The 22,571-nt window shown below is 43.4% G+C and overlaps 1 pseudogene across 1 annotated transcript in view; it reads right to left on the bottom strand.

Annotated features, from left to right (window-relative positions):
* Positions 1 to 21,161, bottom strand: part of LOC308512435 (centriole and centriolar satellite protein OFD1-like) — a 106,558-nt pseudogene extending 85,397 nt beyond the window's left edge. Inside the window, exon 1 of the transcript in view lies at positions 21,119 to 21,161. The product of the transcript in view is annotated as a centriole and centriolar satellite protein OFD1-like (transcript). The remainder of the gene's footprint in view (positions 1 to 21,118) is intronic.
* Between the last annotated feature and the right edge of the window lie 1,410 nt (positions 21,162 to 22,571).

The following is a 22,571-nucleotide window of genomic DNA, read 5'->3' as shown; positions in this document are numbered from 1 at the left end:
GGTGAGGCAATGAAATAAATGAATGTTACATTCACATTTAATTTTACAAGAATAGGGTTGCATTATGTAATCAGTCAGGTGGCCTGCATTTTGCTTTTCATATAACAGACCTCTTCTTTTTAGTGCATCAAGCTCTGCAATGCTGACAAGCAACCGGATCATCATGAACATAAGGGTGGACAAACTTCAAATAGATTCCCTTTGAATTTCGCCTTCCACGATGCATCCATTGCCCTCTGTGTCACTCTATCAACCTCCCCTGTGCCCCAGTGTCTCTTGCATTCTCAAATTGGCCAAGCACTTTACTCTCTCAGAAATTGTGCAGTCTGTCCTCAAGCCCTGAACAGGATCCTTCCAAGCCCCTGATGGCCCCTCCTTGTACAACCCTCAGGCAGGAGTCTCCTGCCTCTGTAACTTTCCATACCAGCACCTTCGTTTTCATGGCAGAATTAGTTACAAAGAGCCATTTGTAGACAATGGTCTTGTTGGGTTTAGCTGTGTGTGTGTGTGTGTGTGTGTGTGTGTGTCTGTGTGTGTGTGTTTTATTTTCATCCTAAACTCTGTGAGGAGAGACTGTGTGTAGCTCAGAGCATGATATTAGCAGCCACCCCAGGACTAATAGTTGCCAAATGCATCTAGGAGAGAGGTGCGAGTGCTAGGCTGAATCTCTAGTTCCCAGGTGAAATAGTGGAGTTGTTTCTGTTTCTGTTTTTGATCTGCTCTGCTCTAGGTGACAATCCCAGATCCACTGGGGCTGCGAGCAGTCGCCTCATTTGTCCTCATTCCTCCATCTATGTAGCTGGAAACCTTAACCTCTGCTAGTTCATAGGCATGGGGAATGTCTGGAGGAATGGCAGGGTAGGGATACACAAGAAGCAAGCCTCAAGACCCTGCTGTTACGCTCCGCCCCCACAACCTCCCCACAGCCTATGGTGAAGAGATGCAGGGTCACCTGCATGACAGGGACACAGTGTCCTCTGCCCATGCTCTCTCTCAGAAAAGGTCTCAGAGTTTGCAGAGTCTGAATATTCCCCAAGTCTGAGTGAGGAAAAGCAAGGCAGCACAATGTGTCTGAAACTGCCTGTCACTACTAGAGCCAAGTTAAGCAGAGACAGGGTTGAACCATACACGGAGTGTTTATCCAAGGATGCGGTCAGTATGGGGAGAGCAGTTGCTCACCCTGGAAATTCAGCTCTCAGCCTCTTGGTAGAGAAGATAGCTATCTGTGGCTGCCAGCTGCAAGTGTCACATGCAAAGGGGAGGGGAGGGCCTGCTGTCTGCCCTTCAGGAGCTCAAAGGCTGACCACAAGATGGCTAATCTTCTAGGACTTTAGGAACAGCTCAGCCCCTTCCTGGGATGAGATTGGAATGGTCAGCCTTCCTGAGAAAGACCCCAGGAGGGGGTCAGGATGTGGGCACAGCTGCCAAATCAAAGCCTGTCCTGTGCCTGGTCTCTTTGCAAAATGCAATTCTTTTCTGAGTAATGGGCCATGGAGGCAGCCTATGTTTTCAGTAGAGCCTGTTTCATCCTCCAGTGTCCTGGGGCCTCGTATTTATAGTTTGTAAGTAATGATTAAACAACTGCGGCTCTATTCTTATTACAAGCCCTTCCTCACTAAGAGAAGCTGATTTCCAAGGACGCCCAGGAGATGCCTCAGGCCAGCTTGGATGACAGGGCTGGGCCTCAGCTTTGGTCTTCCCCTCTCCCTCTCTCCTCACAAGCCTGGCTTTTGTCTCCTAAAGAGACTATGGAAAAGCAGGCAGCAAAACCTGCCAGACTGAGCATGCCAGGCCCCCTGTGTGCCCTGGAGGCGCCACCTGAGAGGAGAGCCCTGGGTTAAGGTTCAGCTAAGGGGCAGCTGTGCCAGCGCCTGAGCACCAGGCTGTGGCTGGTGCCTCCCCACCTCCCCTCAGCTTTGTTGGCCTGCTTCTCCTCAGGAGCCTCCTGCCCACTCCTTCTGCTTTCAGGCCCAAGTGTGACTTTGCCAAAGGGATTTGTTGGTGAGAGGAGAACCCCTTCCTGAGGGGGCAGGAAGGCAGGGAGAGTGCCATCACCTGAAGGCTTAGGGGAGGTGAGCAGAGCAAAGGCTGGATTCCAGGCTTGTCAAAGAGCTCTGGTGACCCATACCCCAGGGGTAGACTGAGGAGGGCACCTGTGGAGAGAGACAATGTAATTGCATCTGGCCAGCTCTCCTCTGCCCCGGGGGTTACTAAAATGTCCCCATCCAGACAGTAGGGACAGTGGGCTAGCCCAGGGCAGGGCGCTCTGTTCTAGACAGAGGGCTGCGGTGGGGTGGGAGTGGGGCGCCAAGCCTGGCCCAGGGAACAAGGTAGGTAAGTGGCAGCCACAACCACAGAGGGAAAGGGGTCCCCAGAAACACAGACCAGGGGTGGCGAGTGGGAGGTAAGCTGGGGGTCGCGGCCTCCTGTTTCTCCCTCCACATCCACAGCCGCCCCCACCATCATGCCTGGAAGCACAGGGTTCCCCCTGACAGTCCCCCACCCTCTGCCACCCCTTGCAGCCTGGTGGGAGTGGCACAGGCGCCCCTGTCCCCACCTTCTCCGGGCCTGTTAAAACACGCCCCCCCCCGCACCCCTCCTGCTCCAGATCTTGGTTCGCTCTGGATCTCATGATCTCGCGAGATTAGTCCCCAATGGAAACAGGGCGCAGCCCCAGGAAGCTAGCCAGGTGCTGGCCCCCACCTCTTCCTTCCCGCCAGCCTCCCTGCTGAGCAGGAGTCCACGTGGTGAGGAGCTTGGCCTGTGGTAAAGGTAAGCGCACACTCTGGGTTCTTGCTGTCTGCGGGGGTGAACTTGCTGTCTCTTGGGGTGAACTTGCTCTAGTCACTGGCAACCCGCAACCCCTCCCCCGCAGGCTCTTTCTATCTGAAAATGAGTTCCCACCTGGTTGGAGTGAAGGCCTGAGGTCCAAACCCCGCCCGCTGCGCCAGAGTGGGAGCTCGCTGAGGGGACTTAACACGCAACAATTCATGGAACTCTGGCGTCGGCCTTTATTGTGTGACCTCAGCTGGCCGAGTTTGCAGTTGACCAAGGGCGTCCCCACAGCCCTCGGCGCCAACTCCCCCGGGATCTGGGTCCTCAAGTCTGTGGGCTCTCAGGCCAGCCCAGCCCTGCTCAGGGCGTGGGGGACAGAGAGGGGGCAGAAAAGTGGCTGCTGGACAGTGGGCAGTGTCCAGGAGGGAGAGGTTGCTTTCCACAGAGCACCAGGCCTGTCACTCGTCATTGTCCTCTGGTTCAGCTGGTGAGAAAGCAGTGGTCAGGCTGGGAGATAAGAGGTGATTCCCACTGAGAGCAGCAGAGCCCTCTCCTGGTGTGAGTTTGCATGTGCCTGAGTGTGCGTGAGTGTGAGTGTGTGAATTCTCACCTGATGATATGTTCCTGGGTTCCTTTTCTTTCTTTCATATTACTGACTAAGGTATTACATATGTGTTCTTATCCCCCACTGCCCCCACACCCCAACCCCCACCCCGGAAGCATGCCCTCACGCTCACCCCCTGGTGTCTGCGTCCATTGGCTAGGCTTATAGGCATGCATACAAGTCCTTTGGTTGATCTCTCCCCCTTAAGCCCACCCTCCCCTACCTTCCCTCTGAGGGTGATGGTCTGATCTATGCTTCTCTCTCTCTGGATCTGTTTTTTTTTTTAATTAAATTTTTATTAGAATATCTAAATTGAGGGCTGAGGCTTTTTAAATTGTTTTGTTAGCTATATTTCTTTTTTTTATTGCTTAAAGTAATACATAAGTTATTACATATGTGTCCATTTTTCCCCGCCCCGCCCTAGACAGTCCCCTAGCCTCCCCTATCCCCCAGTGTCTTCTGTCCATTGGTTATGCTTATACGCATGCATACAAGTCCTTTGGTTGACCTCTCACCCCCCTACCTCCTGTCCCCCACCCCTCCCCGGCCTTCCCGCTGCAGTTTGACAATCTGTCTGAGGCAGCACTGCCTCTGTATCCATTATTGTTCAAAAGTTTATAATGGTCTCTATTATCCATGAATGAGTGAGATCATGTGGTATTTTTCCTTCATTGACTGGCTTATTTCACTTAGCATAATGCTCTCCAGTTCCATCCATGCCTTTGCAAATGGTAGGAGTTCCTTCCTTTTTAGAGCAGCATAGTTTTCCATCGTGTAGATGTACCACAGTTTTCTAATCCATTCATCTGCTGATGGGCACCTAGGCTGTTTCCAGATCTTAGCTATGGTGAATTGTGCTGCTATGAACATAGTGGTGCATATATCCTTTCTGATTGGTGTTTCTGGTTTCTTGGGATATATTCCTAAAAGAGGGATCACAGGGTCAAATGGGAGTTCCATTTTCAGATTTTTGAGGAAACTCCATACTGTCTTCCATAGTGGCTGCACCAGTCTGCATTCCCACCAGCAGTGCACAAGTGTTCCTTTCTCTCCACATCCTCTCCAGCACCTGTTGTTTGTTGATTTGTTGATGACAGCCAGTCTGACAGGTGTGAGATGGTACCTCATTGTTATTTTGATTTCCATCTCTCAGATGATTAGTGACTTTGAGCATGTTTTCATATGTCTCTTGGCTTTCTGAATATCCTCTTGTGAAAGGTGTCTATTTAGATCCTTTGCCCATTTTTTGATTGGGTTGTTTATCTTCCTTTTGTTAAGTTGTATGAGTTCCCTATAAATTTTTGAGATTAGTCCCTTATCAGATATGATGTTGGTAAATATGTTTTTCCATGCAGTGTGCTTTCTTGTTGTTTTGTTGATGGTCTCTTTTGCTGTGCAGAAGCTTTTTATTTTGATCTAGTCCCATTTGTTCATTTTCTCTTTAGTTTCAAGTGCCCTAGGAGCTGTATCAGTGAAGAAATTGCTTCGACATATGTCTGAGATTTTGTTGCCTTTGGATTCCTCTAGAATTTTTATGGTTTCCTGTCGTACATTTAAGTCCTTTATCCATTTTGAGTTTATTTTTGGTATGGTGTAAGTTGGTGGTCTAGTTTCATTTTCTTGCATATATCTGTCCAATTTTCCCAACACCATTTATTGAAGAGACTATCTTGGCTCCATTGTATGTTCTTGCCTCCTTTGTCAAATATTAATTGAACATATTGGTTCAGGCCGATTTCTGGGCTCTCTATTCTATTCCATTGATCTATATGCCTGTTCTTGTGCCAGTACCAGGCAGTTTTGGGAACAGTGGCTTTGTAATACATCTCGATATCTGGTATTGAGATCCCACCTACTTTGTTCTTTTTCAGGATTGCTGTAGCTATTTGGGGTCCTTTTTTTATTCCAGGTGAATTTTTGGAGAGTTCGTTCTAGATCTGTGAAGTATGCCGTTGGTATTTTAATGGGAAGTGCGTTGAATTTATAGATTGCTTAGGGTAGTATGGACATTTTAATGATGTTGATTCTACCAATCCATGAACACGGTAGGTTCTTCCATCTGTTTATGTCTTCCTCTATATCTTTTTTCAACGTCCTGTAGTTTTCTGAGAAGAGGTCCTTTACCTCTTTAGTTAAGTTTATTCCTAGGTAGCTTAATTTTTTTGATCTCTCTTTCTGAAAGTTCACTATTGGTGTATAGAAATGCGTTAGATTTCTTGGGGTTAATTTTGTATCCTGCTACATTGCCAAATTCATGTATTAAGTCTAGCAGTTTTTTGATGGAGTCTCTAGGGTTTTGTGTGTATAATGTCATGTCGCCTGCAAATAAGGAGAGTTTTACTTCCTCTTTTCCAATTTGGATGCCTTTTATTTCTTCTTCTTGCCTAATTGCAATGGCTAACAATTCCAGTACTATGTTGAACAGCAGTGGTGAGAGTGGGCAATGGTGTTAGTTTTTATCCATTGCGTATGATGTTGGCTGTGGGTTTTTCATAAATGGCTTTTATTAGGTTGAGGTATGATCCTTCTACTCCGCCTTACTGAGAGTTTTTATCAAACATGTGTGTTGAATTTTGTCAAATGCTTTTTCTGCATCACTTGATATGACCATGTGGTTTTTTTCTTCAATTTGTTTATGTGATGTATCACGTTTATTGATTTGCGGATATTGTACCATCCTTGCATCCCTGGGATAAATCCTACTTGGTCATGGTGTATGATCTTTCTGATGTACTGCTGGATCTGATTTGCTAAGATTTTGTTGAGGATTTTAGCATCTATGTTCATGAGGGATATTGGCTTGTAATTCTCTTTCATTGTGTTGTCTTTATCTGGTTTTGGTATTAGGGTTATGCTGGCTTCATAGAATGAGCTTGTAAGTGTTCCTTCCTCTTGAATTTTTTGTAGTAGTCTGAGAAGGATAGGTTTTAGTTCTTCCTTGAATGTTTGGTAAAACTCCCCTGTGAAGCCTTCTGGTCCTGGGCTTTTGTTTGATGGAAGCTTTTTGATGACTGCTTCAATTTCTTCCATAGTTATTGGCCTGTTGAGATTTTTAGATTCTTCCTGATTGAGTTTTGGAATGTTGTATTTTTCTAGGAATTTGTCCATTTCCTCCAGGTAGTCTAGTTTGTTGGAGTAGAGCTGTCCTTAGTATTTTTTAACAATCATTTGTATATCTGTGGGGTCTGTTGTTTTTTCGCCTCTATCGTTTCTGATTTTGTTTATTTGGGTACTCTCCCTTTGCTTCTTGGTGAGTGTGACTAGAGGTTTGTCAATCTTGTTCACCCTTTCAAAGAACCAGCTCTTGGTTTCATTGATTTTCTGTATTGTTTTTTTGGTCTCTATGTCATTTATTTCTGCTCTAATCTTTATTATCTCCTTCCTTTTGCTCACTCTGGGCTTTTCTTGTTGCTCTCTTTCTAATTCTTTGAGTTGTAGAGTTAGATGATTTACTACCATTTTTTCTTGTTTTTTGAGATAGGCCTGTAGAGCTATAGACTTCCCTCTCAGGACTGCTTTCATTGTGTCCCATAGGTTTTGCATTGTTGTGTTTTCATTGTCATTAGTTTCCAGGATGTTTTTCATTTCTTCTTTGATATCATTGGTAACCCAATCAATATTAATTAGCATGCTATTCAGCTTCCAGGTGTTTGAGTATTTTGGGTTGTTTTTATAGTAGTTTATTTCTAATATTATGCCATCGTGGTCTGCGAAGATGCTTTTTTATGATTTCAGTCATCTTGAATTTGGGGATACTTTGCTTGTGACCCAATATATGGTCTATTTTTGAATATGACTTATGAGCACATGAGTAGAATGTATATTCCCTGGCCTTGGGGTGAAGTGTTCTGAAGATGTCAATTAAGTCCATCTGATATAGTAAGTCATTTAGGATTGCTGTATCTTTGCTGATTGTTTGTCTAGAGGACTTACCCAGTGCTGTCAGTGGTGTATTAAAGTCCCCTACTATGATTGTATTGTTTGTGATCTCTCCTTTGATATCGTCCAGGAGTTTTTTTTTATGAATTTGGGTGTTCCTGCATTGGGTGCCTATATGTTTACCAGGTTATATCCTCTTGTTGTATTGATCCCTTTAGTATTATGAAGTGGCCTTCCTTATCTCGTTATGGCCTTCAGTTTGAGGTCTATTTTGTCCAATATAAGTATTGGTACCCCAGCTTGCTTTTCCTTTGCATTTGCCTGAAAGATATTTTTCCATCCTTTCACTTTCAGTCTGTGTGAGTCCCTTCAAATGAGGTGGGTTTCTTGTAGACAGCAGATGTATGGGTCATGTTTCTTTTTACCCATTCAGCCACTTGATGTCTTTTGGTTGGAGCATTTAGTCCGTTTACGTTTAAAGTTATTATTAAAAGGTACTTGTTTGTAGCCATTCCTTTTTTTGTGTGGCTGTTTTCTTTCTGAGCTTTTTATTTCTTCTTTTTATATCAGTCCCTTTAGCATTCCTTGCAATGCTGGCTTGGTGGTGATAAACTCCCTTAGCCTTTATTTGTCTGTGAAGCTTCTTATTTCCCCTTCAAGTTTGAATGATAGCCTTGCTGGATAGAGTATTCTTGGATTCAGACCTTTGCTTTGCATCACTTTGTAAATTTCCGTCCATTCTTTTCTGGCCTGGTGTGTTTCTGTTGAGAAATCATTTGATAATCTAATGGGAGATCCCTTGTATGTAACTTTCCGTCTCTCTCTTGCAGTCTATAAGATTCTCTCTTTGTCCTGAACATTTGCCATGGTAATTATGATGTGTCTTGGTGTGGGTCTTTTCGGGTTCACCTTGCTTGGGACTCTCTGGGCTTGTGTGACTTTTTTCTTCCCCACCTCAGGGAAGTTTTCTGATATTATTTCTTCAAATAGGTTTTCTGATCCTTGTTCTTCTTCCTGTTGTTCTGGCACCCCTGTTATTCGTATGGATGCCCCAGTCCTGTGCTCAGGGGTGTCTCAGCGCTCAATTCGCTGCCACCTCTCCCGGCCCCCCTTCTCTCCTCCGTCTCTCCGCAGATTCCACTCCTCCGCACCCTCTCCCTCTCTTCAGCACAGGTGTATGTCTGTATCCAAAATATCTTATGAACAGGATTCAGTGAAAACAAACAAACGCCGGCCACGGAAACGGGAAATGCTTGGTTTCTGTAAGCTCTTCTCTTACCGGCACTGCATGGTCTGGTCAGCTCTTCAGGCTGCCCCTTTTAGGCTCAGTCCTCTGTGATCACAGAACCCACCTCTCAAATCCCCCGATGGCGCCAGGAATCCCGCGGATCTCCTTTCCCCAGTCAGGGGCTATGCCTGTCCCAAGGGACACGGCTGTCTGCCACGCAATCTCGATCCGACCCTCTGGGCTCAGAGGACTGGCAAACTTTCCTGCCCAAATCCCTGTTTTTTTTACCTTTCCAGGGGAGTTCTGCCCTTCCCGGCTGCAAACGGTCTCACCAGCTGAGCAATTTCGCCAATTAGGGTGGGTGTTATTAGTTTCAGCTGCTCACTCCATTTGCTCCGGGACAGGACCTGGGACGCGTCTGCCTATATCGCCGCCATCTTCAGAATTCTGGATCTGTTTTTGTTCATCAGTTTATGTTGTTCATTATAATTCACAGATGAGTGAGGTCATGTGATATTTATCTTTCTCAGACTGACTGACTGGCTTTGCTTAGCATAATGCTCTCCAGCTCCATCTATGCTGTTGCACATTGTCAGTGTTTCTTCCTTTTTGCGGCAGCATACTATGCCAGTGTGTAGATGTACCACGGCTTTTTAACCCACTCATCTGCTGACCAGCACTTAGGCTGTTTCCAAACCTTAGCTATTGTAAATTGTGCTGCAGTGAAATAGAGGTGCATGTATCCTTTCTGATTGGTAATTCTAGGTTCCTGGGATATATTCCTAGAAGTGGGATCACTGGGTCAAATGGGAGTCCGTTTTTAGTTTTTTGAGGAAACTCCATACTGTTTTCCATAGTGGCTGCACCAGTCTGCATTACCACCAGCAGTGAAGGAGGGTTCCTTTTTCTCCCCATCCTCACCAGCACTAGCCCTTTGTTGATTTGTTGATGATAGCCATTCTGACAGCTGTGGGGTGGTATCTCATTGTCCTTTTCATTTGCATCTCTCAGATGATTAGTGACTCTGAGCATGTGTCTCTTGGCCTTCCTTTAGTCCTCTCTGGAAAAGTATCTTTTTAGTTCCGTTGCCCATTTCTGTTATTGCGTTGTTTATCTTCCTTTTGTTAAATTGTATGCGTTCCCTGTAAATGTTGGAGATGAAACCCTTATCAGAGAGAACATTGGCAAATATGTTCTCCCATGCAGTGGGCTTTGTTGTCTTGTTGATGGTTTATTTTGCTATGAAGAAGCTTTTTATTTTGATGCCATCCCATTTGTTTATTTTAACTTTATTTTCCATTGTCCCAGGAGCTGGTTCGGTGAAGATATTGCTTCAGCATATGTCTGAGACTCTGCTGCCTGTGGTTTCTTCTAATATTTTTAGTTTCCTGTCTTATCTTTAAGTCCTTTATCCATTTTGAGTTTGTTTTTTGTGTATGGTGCCAGTTGGTGGCCTAGTTTCATTTTCTGCACGTATCTGACCAAATTTCCCAGCACCATTTATTGAAGAGACTGCTTTGTCTACATTGTATGTTTTTGTTTCCTTTATCAATATTAATTGAGCTAGTGGTTTCGATTGATTTCTGGGTTCTCTATTCTATTCCATTGGTCTATACGTCTATTCTTGTGCCAGTGTCAGGCAGTTTTGAGAACAGTGGCTTTGTAAAACAGCTTGATATCTGGTTCTGAGATCCCTCCTACTTTGTTCTTCTTTCTCAGGATCGCTGCAGCTATTTGAGGTTTGTTTGTTTCTTAAATATATTTTATTGGTTTTTAATAGAGAGTAAAGGAGAGGGATAGAGAGTTAGAAACATTGATGAGACAGAAACATGGATCAGCTGCCTCCTGCACACCCTCTACTGGGGATGTTCCCCCAACCAAGGTATATGCCCTTGATCAGAATTGAACCTGGCACCTTTCAGTCTGGAGGCCGACGCTCTATCCACTGAGCCAAACCTGTTCGGGTTCAGGGTCATTTTATTTTTATTACAGATGGATTTTTGGAGAGTTCATTCTAGGTCTGTGAAATATGCTGTTGGTATTTTAACGTGGAGTGTATTGAATCGATAGTTCGTTTTGGGTAGTACAGCAATTTTCATGATGTTGATTCTACCAAGCATTAACATGGCATGTTCTTTAATCAGTTTTGTCTTCCTCTATCTCTTTTTCAACGTCTTGCAGTTTCTGAGTAGAGGTCTTTTACCTTTGTAACGAAGTTTATTCATAGGTATCTTAATTATTTTGGTGGGATGATAAATGTGATTGTTTTTCAAACTCTCTTTGTGTAAGTTCACTATTGGTGTATAAAATACCATACATTTCTTGGTGTTAACTTTTTACTCTGTTACGTTGCCGAATTCATTTATTAAGTTTACTAATTTTTTGAAGGAGTTTTTGGGGTTTTCTATGTGCAGTATCATGTCATCTGCAAATCATGACAATTTATTTGTTATTTTCCAATTTGGGAGCCATTTATTTCCTTTTCTTGTGTGATCACTGTGGCTAGCATTTCCAGTACCATTTTGTACAGAAGTGGTGTAAGCGAGCATCCCTGTCTTGTTCCTGTTCTTGAGGGAAATGGATTTAGTTTTTGCCCATTGAGTATGATGTTGGCTGTAGGCTTTTAATATAAGGCTTTTATATGGGGAGGGATGATCCTTCTATTCCCACTTTGCTGAGTGTTTTTATCAGAAAAGGCTGTTGCACTTGGTCAAATGCCTTTTCTGCACCAAATGATATGACTGTGTGTTTTTTTGTCTCTCAATTTTTTTTATGTGATGTATCATGCTTATTGATTTGAGGATATTGTACCAGCCTTGCATCCCTGGGATAAATCCCACTTGTTCTTGGTGTATGATCTTTCTAATGTAATGCTGGATCCAGTTTGCTAGAATTTAGTTGAGGATTGCATCATCACTGTTCAACTGGAATATTGGCTTGTAAGTCTCTTTCTTTGTGTTGTCTTTTCCTGGTTTTCGAATTAGGGTAATGCTGGCTTCATAAAAAGAGCTTGGAAGTGTGCCTTCCTCCTGAATTTTTCGAAAGAGTGTGAGAAGAATTGGTTTTATTTCTTCTTTGAATGTTTGGTAAAACTCCCCTGTGAAGCCATCTGGTCCAGGGCTTTTGTTTTCTGAAAGCTTTTTGATTACTGTTTCAATTTTCTCACTAGTTTTCGTCTTGTTCACGTTGTTTGCTTTTTCCTGATTTTGTATTGGAAGCTTGTATTTTTCTAGGAATATGTCTATTTTGTCCAGATTGATGAGGGATGTTTAATGAACCAAAGACTCAGAGGTAAGACGGCCATAGAGGATGATTGATGCCAGACAGAGGGCTACAGCTCGCTTAGGCATGTAGCAAACTTTGCACTCTCACCATTGCTTTTATTGAGGTTTGGTACAAGGTTAGTGAATCAGCAGTTAATCAATTAAATCTTGTTTTGTTCTATATTATTACAATAGCTTATTGAGGACAACTTGCAGCTGTGCCCTCCCTTTCTGTTCTACACCCATGACTATTTAATCCTAGCTTTTCTCATGGAGGAAAATGTTCCTGGAACTCAAGATTGTGTGCAGTGTTGACCCAGCATGACTCGCTTGAAAGTCACGCTGTGCTCCTGATAGAACATTCACTTCTTCTTGGCAGGACTTCAGATCCTTGTTTACAAATGTCCTGCTACAAACCCCCCTTTTTTTTTCTTGCTTCATTTGATGGAGCATCAGTGAAAACACAGCTGTTTTTCTCCTAATTAGTTGCTTGGTTTTTCCCGAGTCCTTGGAAGACTAAATATAAAATGATACAGAGATAGAGTATCAATAATAGTATTCCAGCAGGAGCTCCTAAAGTAGCTTGTAAATGGGGTATAGGATTTAATTGTTGCAATTCCTTAACCATATTTTTAACACTTTTTTCCCAGTTAATTTATGCAATTTCTTTTGAAATATTTTTTGTATATGAGATTGTAAATTTAGAATTTCTTTTGTTAGATTTTTATGATTGAACATATGTTTTTTAACCTTTTCCCATGGAAACAGACTTTCATTCTAAGGTACAGGAGTAATGCAAATTGATGAATAATTCTAGTTATATTTCATATTCATTTGTCTCTGCAGACTTACAATTTGATCATCTATCATTAATAAAAATGGTAATCGAACACAGGCTTGTGCAAATGCAGTTTTGTTAGCATAAAATTGTAAGGTGTATATCCCAGAGTTATTTTTATAGATTTGCTTATTTTATGCAAATATATGCTTTCAAAGAGTGTAAGGCAGACCCCAGTTTCCATAAGTCAGATTCAGCAGGATGTCCTTCTTGATGAGGTGTTGGGGGAGCAAATCCTCCATCATGCCATACGATGCTTACATTCGCTTGCGTGGATATGGACTTGTTCTCTCCTCTATGCCATCATAGATCAGCTCCATAGGCTTTGGAAGGGGCAGAACCTGAAGGGCTCCAATCAGTGATGCTTCCATAGGAAGTATTAGATAAAACCCAAACTGTCTCTCCTCTACAGGATTCCCAATGGACTCAATCAGACAAGTGTGTAAACATAGGAACATGACATGGTGGAAGTAATGGAGGTGTACTTTTGTTATCCCAACTAACATTTTTAAACCCATGGGCACTCAGAAGAATCAAATGCCTGTTTTTTGTTGCGGTAATAGTGTTTTCAAAATGTTCAGCAGGGCTTGTGCCTGTATTGTTGAACAATGGTCTCCTTGACCTAAGCATATTGGCACTCGCTGAGTTCCAGTGGTATGATTTTCTATGGCTCTACCTTCCTCTTCTGGTTTTAATGGACCTCGATCATCATAAGGTCCGGGTAACCAATTTGAGTCATTAACATAAATTCGAACCTTTGAATCCAACCAAGAAACACCTCTATTCGGTGGGGGATTAGGACTGTAAGCCCAGTATATATGATTCTTAGCATTTACCTGAGTGGTTATTAGTGCAAGTATAGCAAGGAACAAAGTCGATGGCGTCACTTCTTTACCATGATGCCAAACCAGTTGTTCTCCCTCTTTCGGAAGATTCTTCACCTGACCCCAGGTTGGTACAGATGAATGTTGCGTTGAACTTAGAGCTTTGCGGGTAGGAGACCCCATCAAGGTCATCTCTGAGAAATCCTTAGTCAGGGCACTTAAGTAGAACTTCCTTTTGGTTCCCATGTCTCCGCTGAAGACGCCTCTCAGGAACCCAGAACTTTTCTTTACCTGTGGAAATATAAGCATATCCTCGCCCCCATCGTAGGACCCATGCAGGATCCCATGACTGAGAGGACTCATTATGATAAAACACAGGTTGATTGAATTCTTGTGAAACATCCTTTACCCAGTGTCGCTGAGCAGCAGTACTGTCAGTCTCATCTTGATTTAAAAAAATTAAAGTAAATAGAGCTGTTAATAGTCTTCATGTAGGGGATTCTCCCTGTTTTTGTTTTTTGATCATTTCCTTTAAGGTGTGATTTTGTCTTTCAATAATAGCTGGTCCTGTATTGTTACAAGGGATGCCAGTGACGTGAGTGATATGATGAAATTGAAAAAAAATGTTTGACATTTTGTAGATAGATATGCAGAACCATTATCAGTGTTAATATTTTGAAGTATTTCCATTACTGCAAAAGCTTTTAGTAAGTGAGTAATTACTGCATATTGAGAATCAGTGACAATATTTACAGCTTGAGGAAAATGTTGTAGTAATAAAACAATGGCAAATAGTTCTGCGCATTGTACTGAAGTGTATGCAGACTGAATTACCTTTGTTAGCTGTTGAAAATGAAAACCAGCTATTCCTAGCTTGTTTGCATTGGTATAAACAGTGGGGCCTTGAATTGGTTCATTAGCTATAATATGATGAGGCCATATTCATTCAGTTTTCTTAAGAAATTGTCACCTTTTATTTGTAGGATAATGATTATGTATTTTCTCTAAAAAATGAGCACAAGCAGTTTGCTAGTTATCACATATTTGAAACAATTTTTGAATTTTTTTGACAGTAAAAGGTACTATAATTTCTTCTGGATCTAAACCACATAATGGTCTTAATCTTAATCTCCCCTTGTAAATAATTTGGCAAATTGTTTGAATATAAGTCTGTTTTATTTTGCTGTGATTTATGAGGCAAGAAAATCTATTCAATAACATTACTATCTTGAAGAAGTAACCCTGTATGAGAATGCTCAGTGTGGAAACTAATAATTTAAAATTGTCTATGGAGAGAAGTCTATTTAATTGTGTTTGTTGTATATGCTGTTCTATCCAAGTTAATTATTTTTCTGCAGCAGGGATTAAAACATGTGGGCTATTTAATTCAGGTGGCCCCTTTAGGATTTGAAATAAATTAGTCAATTGATAAGTAGGTATATCAAGACTGGGTCTCAACTAATTAATGTCTCCTAATAACTTTTGAAAATCGTTTAGAGTCTCTAAACTGTCTCTTCTAATTTGAACCTTCTGTGGAATAATGGAGACATCTGTTAATTTTTGCCCAAGATATTTCCATGGCTCCTGCCATTGTTTCTTTTCTGGGGCTACTTCTAATCTATAGTCTTAGAATTTTTCAGGGAGGTATTGGTAAATCTCCTGCAATTGTGATTGAATTTCAGAAGCTATTAAAATATCATGTATATAATGATAAATTAGAGTACTGGGAAATCTTTTTTTGACTATTTCTAAAGGTTGATGCACATATGCCTTACATATAGTGGGACTGTTGAACATTTCTTGTGGTAAGACTTTCTATTGATACCGTTGAGTGGGTTTTGCTTGATTTAAAGCCGGGACGGTAAATGCAAATTTCTCATAGTCTTGAGGTTGTAAAGAAATAGTGAAGAAATAATCTTCATGACTCTTCCTGAGAGAGCCTTTCTAATTGCAATTGTTAATCTTTTTTTAAAAAATATATTTTATTGATTTTTTACAGAGAGGGAGGGAGAGGGATAGAGTGCTAGAAACTTGATGAGAGAGAAACATCGATCAGCTGCCCCCTGCATATCTACTGGGGATGTGCCCGCAACCCTGGTACATGCCCTTGACCAGAATCGAACTTGGGACCTTTCAGTCCGCAGGCAGACGCTCTATCCACTGAGCCAAACCGGTTTAGCTGCTATTGTTAATTTTGACAGAAAGTCAGTGTAAGGCTCCCCTGCTTGTTGAGTAATTTTAGTAAAAGCAGAAGATGCCTTTCCAGGTGTATCCACTCTCTGCCAAGCTCTTAAACAACATAATTTATCTGAGTGATATGCAAATCTGAAAAAGGTGCCTGTGCTTGCAATCGCCCATCCTGTCCAGACCCAGTTAATTCCTGAAATGTTTGTCCTGGAGGCTGTTTTGCTGCATTTTCTCTAGCCATAACATCAGCTTCCTCTCTCCACCATGTTTTAAATTGTAAATATATTCCTGGATCCAGTACAGTTTAGGTCAAAGCTTCCAAATCGAGGGGAATTAGCAAAAATTCCGAGGCATAACTAGTAAGTAATCCCGTCACAAACGGGGAATGCATGCCATAAGAATTAATTGCCTCTTTTAAACTTTTGAGAGGTTTAAACTCATGAGGACTGAGGACTATGAGCCACATTAGCATAACCATTTGGATATTGGGGATATTATTGCAGATCCTGTGGCATTGGCTGCCGCTGTATCAGAAATGCAAGGAAATCATTATCTCTTCTCTCCATGTGGGAGGAACAATCTCATCTCCAGGTTCTGAATCGAATAATATTTTGTTTATTTCAGTAGGCAAGGGCAGCTGGAATTGCCTATGTGCCCCTGTGGAATAATGTGGTGGGTCTGGAAGAGGAGCCGAGGGAGTTACTCCGGGCTCCTCTGACAGTGGCTGTTGAACTGGAAAAGCATTAATTGATTAATTCCTGTAACTTATTAGTGGGTTTAACATGAGGCGGTGGGATACCACATATTAAAGCCTTCGTATGAGTCAGCAAATCTTTTAAGAACTCTTGTTTGTCATCCCTTGTTTTGATTTTCTTTTTTAATCTCGTTTGTTCGCTACCACTTGAATCAGTGCTACTAGTTTCACTTTCTGACAAATCCTGGATGTCCTCTTTATCAGTCTCTTCTATATCTTCATATCCCTTCAACTTCCGTTCAAAATCTTTCCTTTTTTGGTCCGTATTATTTCCATGAGGCAAAGAAGGCATGTCTTTATCAGTTTCACAAGCAGAGTATGAACGAGAGCTAGTAACTTTAATTGGAGTAGCCTTATAATCAAAAGCCTTTGCTTTTGACTGCAAAGATTTAAGAGCCATAGTAATCAAAGTACACAAGGACCAAACTTCCTGTCCTATAGGATCTCCATTCTGATGAGCGTGACGTAGCGCATGAACCTTTAGATTTAACTGATTTCTGCCTGTCAGCTCAAACCAATAACAATGCCTTTTTATTTCTCTAGCTAATTTCCTAAAAGTGTCTTGAGACACACTAACCCCAGTGCTTTTAAGCACTGAACGCAGCAGAGTCATATATTGACTCTCTGCCGTTGGGGAGTTCCCCAATGCGCTGCCTGGCTTGCCGAAAGTTTTGCATATACCATTGCAGACTTTTTGCCTTTCAGTCCTGTGCGTTCCCAGTACTTACCTTAAGGTCCCTATTTGGGCGCCAAGAGTTGAGGGATGTTTACTGAACCAAAGACGCAGAGGTAAGATGAGCACTCAGGATGATTGATGCCAGACAGAGGGCTACAGCTCGCTCAGGCATGCAGCAAACCTTGCACTCTCACCATCGTTTTTATTGGGGTTTGGTACAAGGTCATGTGTCAGCAGTGAATCAATTAAATCTTGTTTTGTGCCCTGACTGGTTTGACTCAGTGGATAGAGCTTCAGCCTGCGGACCCAAGAGTCCCAGGTTAGATTCCGGTCAAGGGCATGTGCCCTGGTTGCGGGCACATCCCCAATAGGGAATGTGCAGGAGGCAGCTAATCGATGTTTCTCTCTCATCGATGTATCTCTCTCCCTTCCTCTCTATAAAAAATCAATAAAAAATAAAATAAATAAATAAATCTTGTTTTGTTCTATATTACTAGAGGCATGGTGCACAAAATTCGTGCACTTAGCGGGGGAAGTCCTCAGCCTGGCCTGTGCCCTCTCGCAGTCCAGGAGCCCTCAGTGGATGTCCAACTGATGGGTTAGGCCCACTCCCCATGTGAGAGGCTCCTGCCACCACCGCTGCACTTGGCAGCAATGAGCCGGGCTCAAGGCTTCTGGCTGAGTGGCATTCCCCCTGTGGAAGCGCACTGACCACCAGGGGAAGCTCCTGCATTGGGTTTCTGCCCCCTGGTGGTCAGTGAATAGCATAGCAATCGGTCGTTCTGCTTCTTGTCTATTTGCATATTAGCCTTTTATTATATAGGATTACTATAGCATATTGAAGACAACTTGCAGCTGTGCCCTCCCTTTCTGTTTTACACCTACAACTATTTAATCTGAGCCTTTCTCAGGGACGTAAATGTTCTTGGAACTCAAGATTGTGTGCAATGTTGACCCAGCGTGACTCGCTTGCAATTCTCGCTGTGCTCCTGATAGAACATTCGCTTCTTCTTGGCAGGACATCAGATCCTTGTTTACAAATGTCCAGCTACACAGGTTGTCCAGTTTGTTGGAGTAGAGTTGTTTGTTGTAATTTTTTACAATCCTTTGTATATCTGTGGGGTCATTTGTTACTTCACCTCTTTCATTTATAATTTTGTTTATTTGGGTCATCTCTTTTTGTTTTTGTTGAGCCTGGCTAGCAGTTCATGATTGTTGGTATCCTTTCAAAGAACCAGCTCCTGGTTTCATTGATCTTTTATATTTTTTTGGTCTCTTTGTTGTTCCTTTCTGCTCTGATCTTTATTATCTACTACCTTCTGAGTACTTTGGGCATTTCTTGTTGCTTTCTTTCTAATTGATTAAGTTGCAAGGTTAGATACTTCATTACCATTTTTTTTTTTTGTTTTTGGAGGTAGGCCTGTAGAGCTATGAACTTGCCTCTCAGGGCTGCTTTCATTGTATCCCATAGATTTTAGGATTGTGTGTTTTAATTGTCACTTGTTTCCAGGATGCTTTTCATTTCTTCTTTGATCTCTTTGATAACCCAACCATTGTTTAATAGCATGCTATTTAGCCTCCAAGTGTTTGATTTTTTCATTGTTTTTATTGCAGTGGATTTCTAGTTTTATGCCATTGTGACCTGAGAAGATGCTTATTATGATTTCTATGCTCTTGAATTTGAAGAGATGTTGCGTGTCCTAATCTGTAGTCTGTGTTTGAAAAGATCCCATGTGCACTGGAGAAGAATGTATATCCAGTAGCTTTGGGATGAAATGTTCTGAAGATGTCAAGTCCATCTGAACTGGAGAGTCATTTAGGATTGCTGTTTCTTTGGAGTTTTTTTTGTTTAGAGGATTTATCCAGTGGTGTCAATGGGGTATTAAAATCCCCAACTATGACTATATTGCTATCTGTCCCTTAATACCTTCCAGAAGTGTGTATTTTATGTATTTGGGTGCTTCTGTATTGGGTGCATATATGTTTACCAGAGTTATATCTTCTTGTTGAATTTCCCCCTTTAGTATTATGTAGTGGCCTTCCTTGTCTCTTGTTATGGCCTTCACTTTGAGTTCTATTTTGTCAGATATAAGTATTGCCATCCCAGCTTCTTTCTCATTTCCATTTACCTGAAACACTTTTATTTTCCATCCCTTCACTATCAGTCTGTGTGAATCCTTAGCTCCGAGGTGGGTCTCTTACAGACTCCAAATATATGGATCATGTTTTCTTATCCATTCACCTACCTTATGTCTTTTGATTGAAGCATTTAATCCCTTTGCATTTAATGTTGTTATTGATATGTACTTGTTTGTCATCATTTTTATTCTTATATATTTGTTTCATCTTGCCTTTCTGTTTCTTCTTTTTACAGCAGTCCTTTTAGCATTTCTTGCATTGCTGGCTTGGTGTTAATAAACTCTCTTAGCCCTTTTTTGTCTGTGAATGTCCAGATTCCATCTTCAATTTTGAATGGTAGACTTGCTGGGTATGTATTCAGTCCCTTGTTTCACATCACTTTGTATATTTTATTCCATCCCCTTCTGGCCTGGTGTGTTTCTGTTGAGAAATCAGTTGATATTCTAATGGGAGATCCCTTGTAGGTAACTTTCTCTGTCTCTCTCTAATGGCCTTTATGATTCTTAGTTTGGCATTGATGTTTAATTATGATGGGTCTTAGTGTTGGTCTTTTTGGGTTCATCTTGTTTGGGACCCTGTGTGGTTCTTGCACTTGCATAGTTATTTTCTGGCCAATATCCGTGAAGTTTTTGTCATTATCTCTTCCAACATGTTTTCTATTCCTTGCTTCACTTCTTCTCCTTCTGATATGCCTATGATGCAGATGTTGTTTTGTTGGGTGTTGTCACAAAGCTCCCATAGGCACTCCTCTTGCATTTTAAACTTTCTTCATCTGACACGTTAGTTGCCTCCATTTCATTTAACTCCTTTTCCGTAGTTTTCACTTTATTCATTCCTTTGGGGATTGCTTTTCTGTCTCCCTATGTTTTGTTGTAATATTGGTATTGTATCTGTGAGCTAGATTCAACTGCTTTGCTACGCAGGTTCTTTTGGGGGTGTTTCTAATGGTGTGATCTCTCAGGTCTTCTGGGATAGGTCATCTAGTGGAGCTCCCTACTTGAGCTATTTGGGTTCTCTTGAGGTAGTTGGGTCTTGACTGTTAGTGTCTTATTTGTGGATGAAGTGTTATCACGGGTTAGCAATGTGACTGACCCCCAGCATTGTTTTGCAAGGTGTTTTGGATGTGATTATTGTTCCGGCTCTGGTGGAAAAGGTTTTCTGAGGTCTCACTGGTATGTGCTCACTGTTTGTTCCCAAAGACCATTGCCTGGGATTAAGGAGTCTTGGGGCCTGCGGCTCAGGAACTGTGACTTTAGCTGGTGTGGTGTGACCGTCGCTGGATTAGCATTACTCTGAAACTCACTATGAGGTCCCAGGCCTATGAGTGTGCGGAGGCGGGTATCTCGTAGTTTGTGGTTGAGGCAGTGGGATTCTGGCCAGTGTGATTTCCCTCTGAATCACAAAGGGGTTTAGGATCCAGCAGCAGACTGTCCAGAGGTAGGTAACCCGGGGTGTGTGGGGGGGAGCGGTGGTGCCCTGCATCCTACTGAGGGAGCCATGCACCCTCAGTTGGAAAGGCATATGCCCAGTGATAGCACCAGGAGCTGTCTGCAAGTGGTGTGTGCTTGTGGGGCCTACACACTGGATCAGAGTGATTGTGCTGTGCCTCTGGCACGTGTAGGGAGAAGTCCCATTTTCTGCTTTGGGGGATGAGCATCCATAATTGGAATTGGATGCCCAGTGCCTGCTTACAAAGGTACCCAAGTATCGTCTACTGGGGCAGTGGGCTCAGGGGGCCCTTGTGCTGGAGCAGCGCTACTGTGGGGACTGGATGCCAGCATGTTGTGCCTTGCAGCAGGCTCAGGGGACTTGCGTGCTGGATCAGTGCAATGCAGTGACCAGAGGTCTGCAGATGGAAAGGAGGAAGTCCGACTATCTTCTGCTGGGCCATTCAGCACTTGGTTGGATACTAGTGTGCTCAGTGGCAGGTCACAGAGGCCCTGAGAGTTACCTGCTGGTGCAGTGGCCTCAGGGGGCCTGCGTGCTAAAACCATGCGACCATGGTGTATGTTGTTTGGCAGTCGGGATGGGGGAAGTCCACATTTCTACTGCTGGGGCTGTGCAGCCTTGTTTGGATATGAGCACGCCCAGCTGGGGCTCGAAGTGGCATCAGGAGCTGCCGTTAGGGGCAGCAGTCTCAGTAGCCCTGTGTGCTGAAAAGACGCAACTGCGGTGTCCAGAAGTCAGCTATAGGAAGGGGTATATCCCAGTTTTTGCTGCCTTGTGGTCTTGGTTGAAATTGTGCGTGCCCAGCAGGGGCTCACAGAGTCACCCAGGAAATGTCTGTTGGGGTGGTTGGGCTCAGGCGGCCTGGACACTGGAAAGGTGCAACTGTGGTGTCCAGAGTTCTGCAGCTGTTGGGTGGGAAGACTCAGTTTTTGCTGCGGTGTCCGTGGTTGGATATGCACGTCCAGTGGCGGCTAACAGGGGCAACTGAGGTACATTTGTCAGTGCGGCGCACTGACGCAAACTGAAAGGCCCTGGCTCTGAAGCCGCACGACTGAGGTGTCTGTGGGCAGGTATCCAGGGAGAGGGAATTTAGAATTTCTACTGCTGGAGCAGTGCGCCCTTGTTTGGCTAAGAGTGTGCCCAGCAGGTGCTCTCAGCAGCACCCAGAAGAGGCCTGTGGAGGGTGGGCTCAGAAGGCCTGCGCTCAGGCAAAGCGCAACTGTGGTGTCCAGATATCTGCTGCTGGGGTGGGGCGATGTCTCACATACTGTTCTGGGAGGCCAGTACCTTTGGAGGTGGAGGTCCTAGGGTCTACTGGTCTTTGGGTGGGGCAGCAGGATTTGGGCTGGCATGGCTGCCGGGTTGCGGGCAGTGTTTAAGGACTGTGTTGGCAGTGGTGTTTATGAGTTCCTACAAGAGGCTGCTCCTCACTTCCAGATGGTGTGGAATGTCCACGGAGGTGGTAGGTGCTCCCTGTCCAGGAGAACTGGTTCTGCCAGGCTCTGATACTCCTGCCATATTTAACTGTCCCTGACTCACACACAGACACACAAACACACACACGCACACACACACACACACACACACATCCACACACTCTCCTTTCCCCTTTCACTCACATCACCTTTTCCCCTCTGTCCTGCCAGCCGCCACCTTCTCAAGTAATCTGGGTTTCTTTTCTTTTCATCCATTTGACAGAGAGAGAGGAGTGGGGGAGAGACAGGAGAGAAATACTGTTGACTCCTGTACGTGCCCCGACCCTGTGCCCTTCCACTAGTAGGATGATGCCCAACCAGCCAGGGCACATCTCCAGTTTTCAGATTCCTCCACGGTGTTCTAGAAGATTTTCCCAGGAGCCCATGGCTTCCTACGTACATGCGTTAACATGGTGTTTCCTTATTTGGGGACCATTTGGTTCTTACTCTGACCTGGGTTGACACAGGTGACTGAGACCA

Source organism: Myotis nattereri, assembly GCF_964212035.1.
Source record: "Myotis nattereri genome assembly, chromosome: Y".
In the NCBI taxonomy this organism is placed as follows: domain Eukaryota; kingdom Metazoa; phylum Chordata; class Mammalia; order Chiroptera; family Vespertilionidae; genus Myotis; species Myotis nattereri.
Note: the sequence above shows the minus strand (reverse complement) of the source record. Positions and strands in the feature narration are given on the sequence as shown.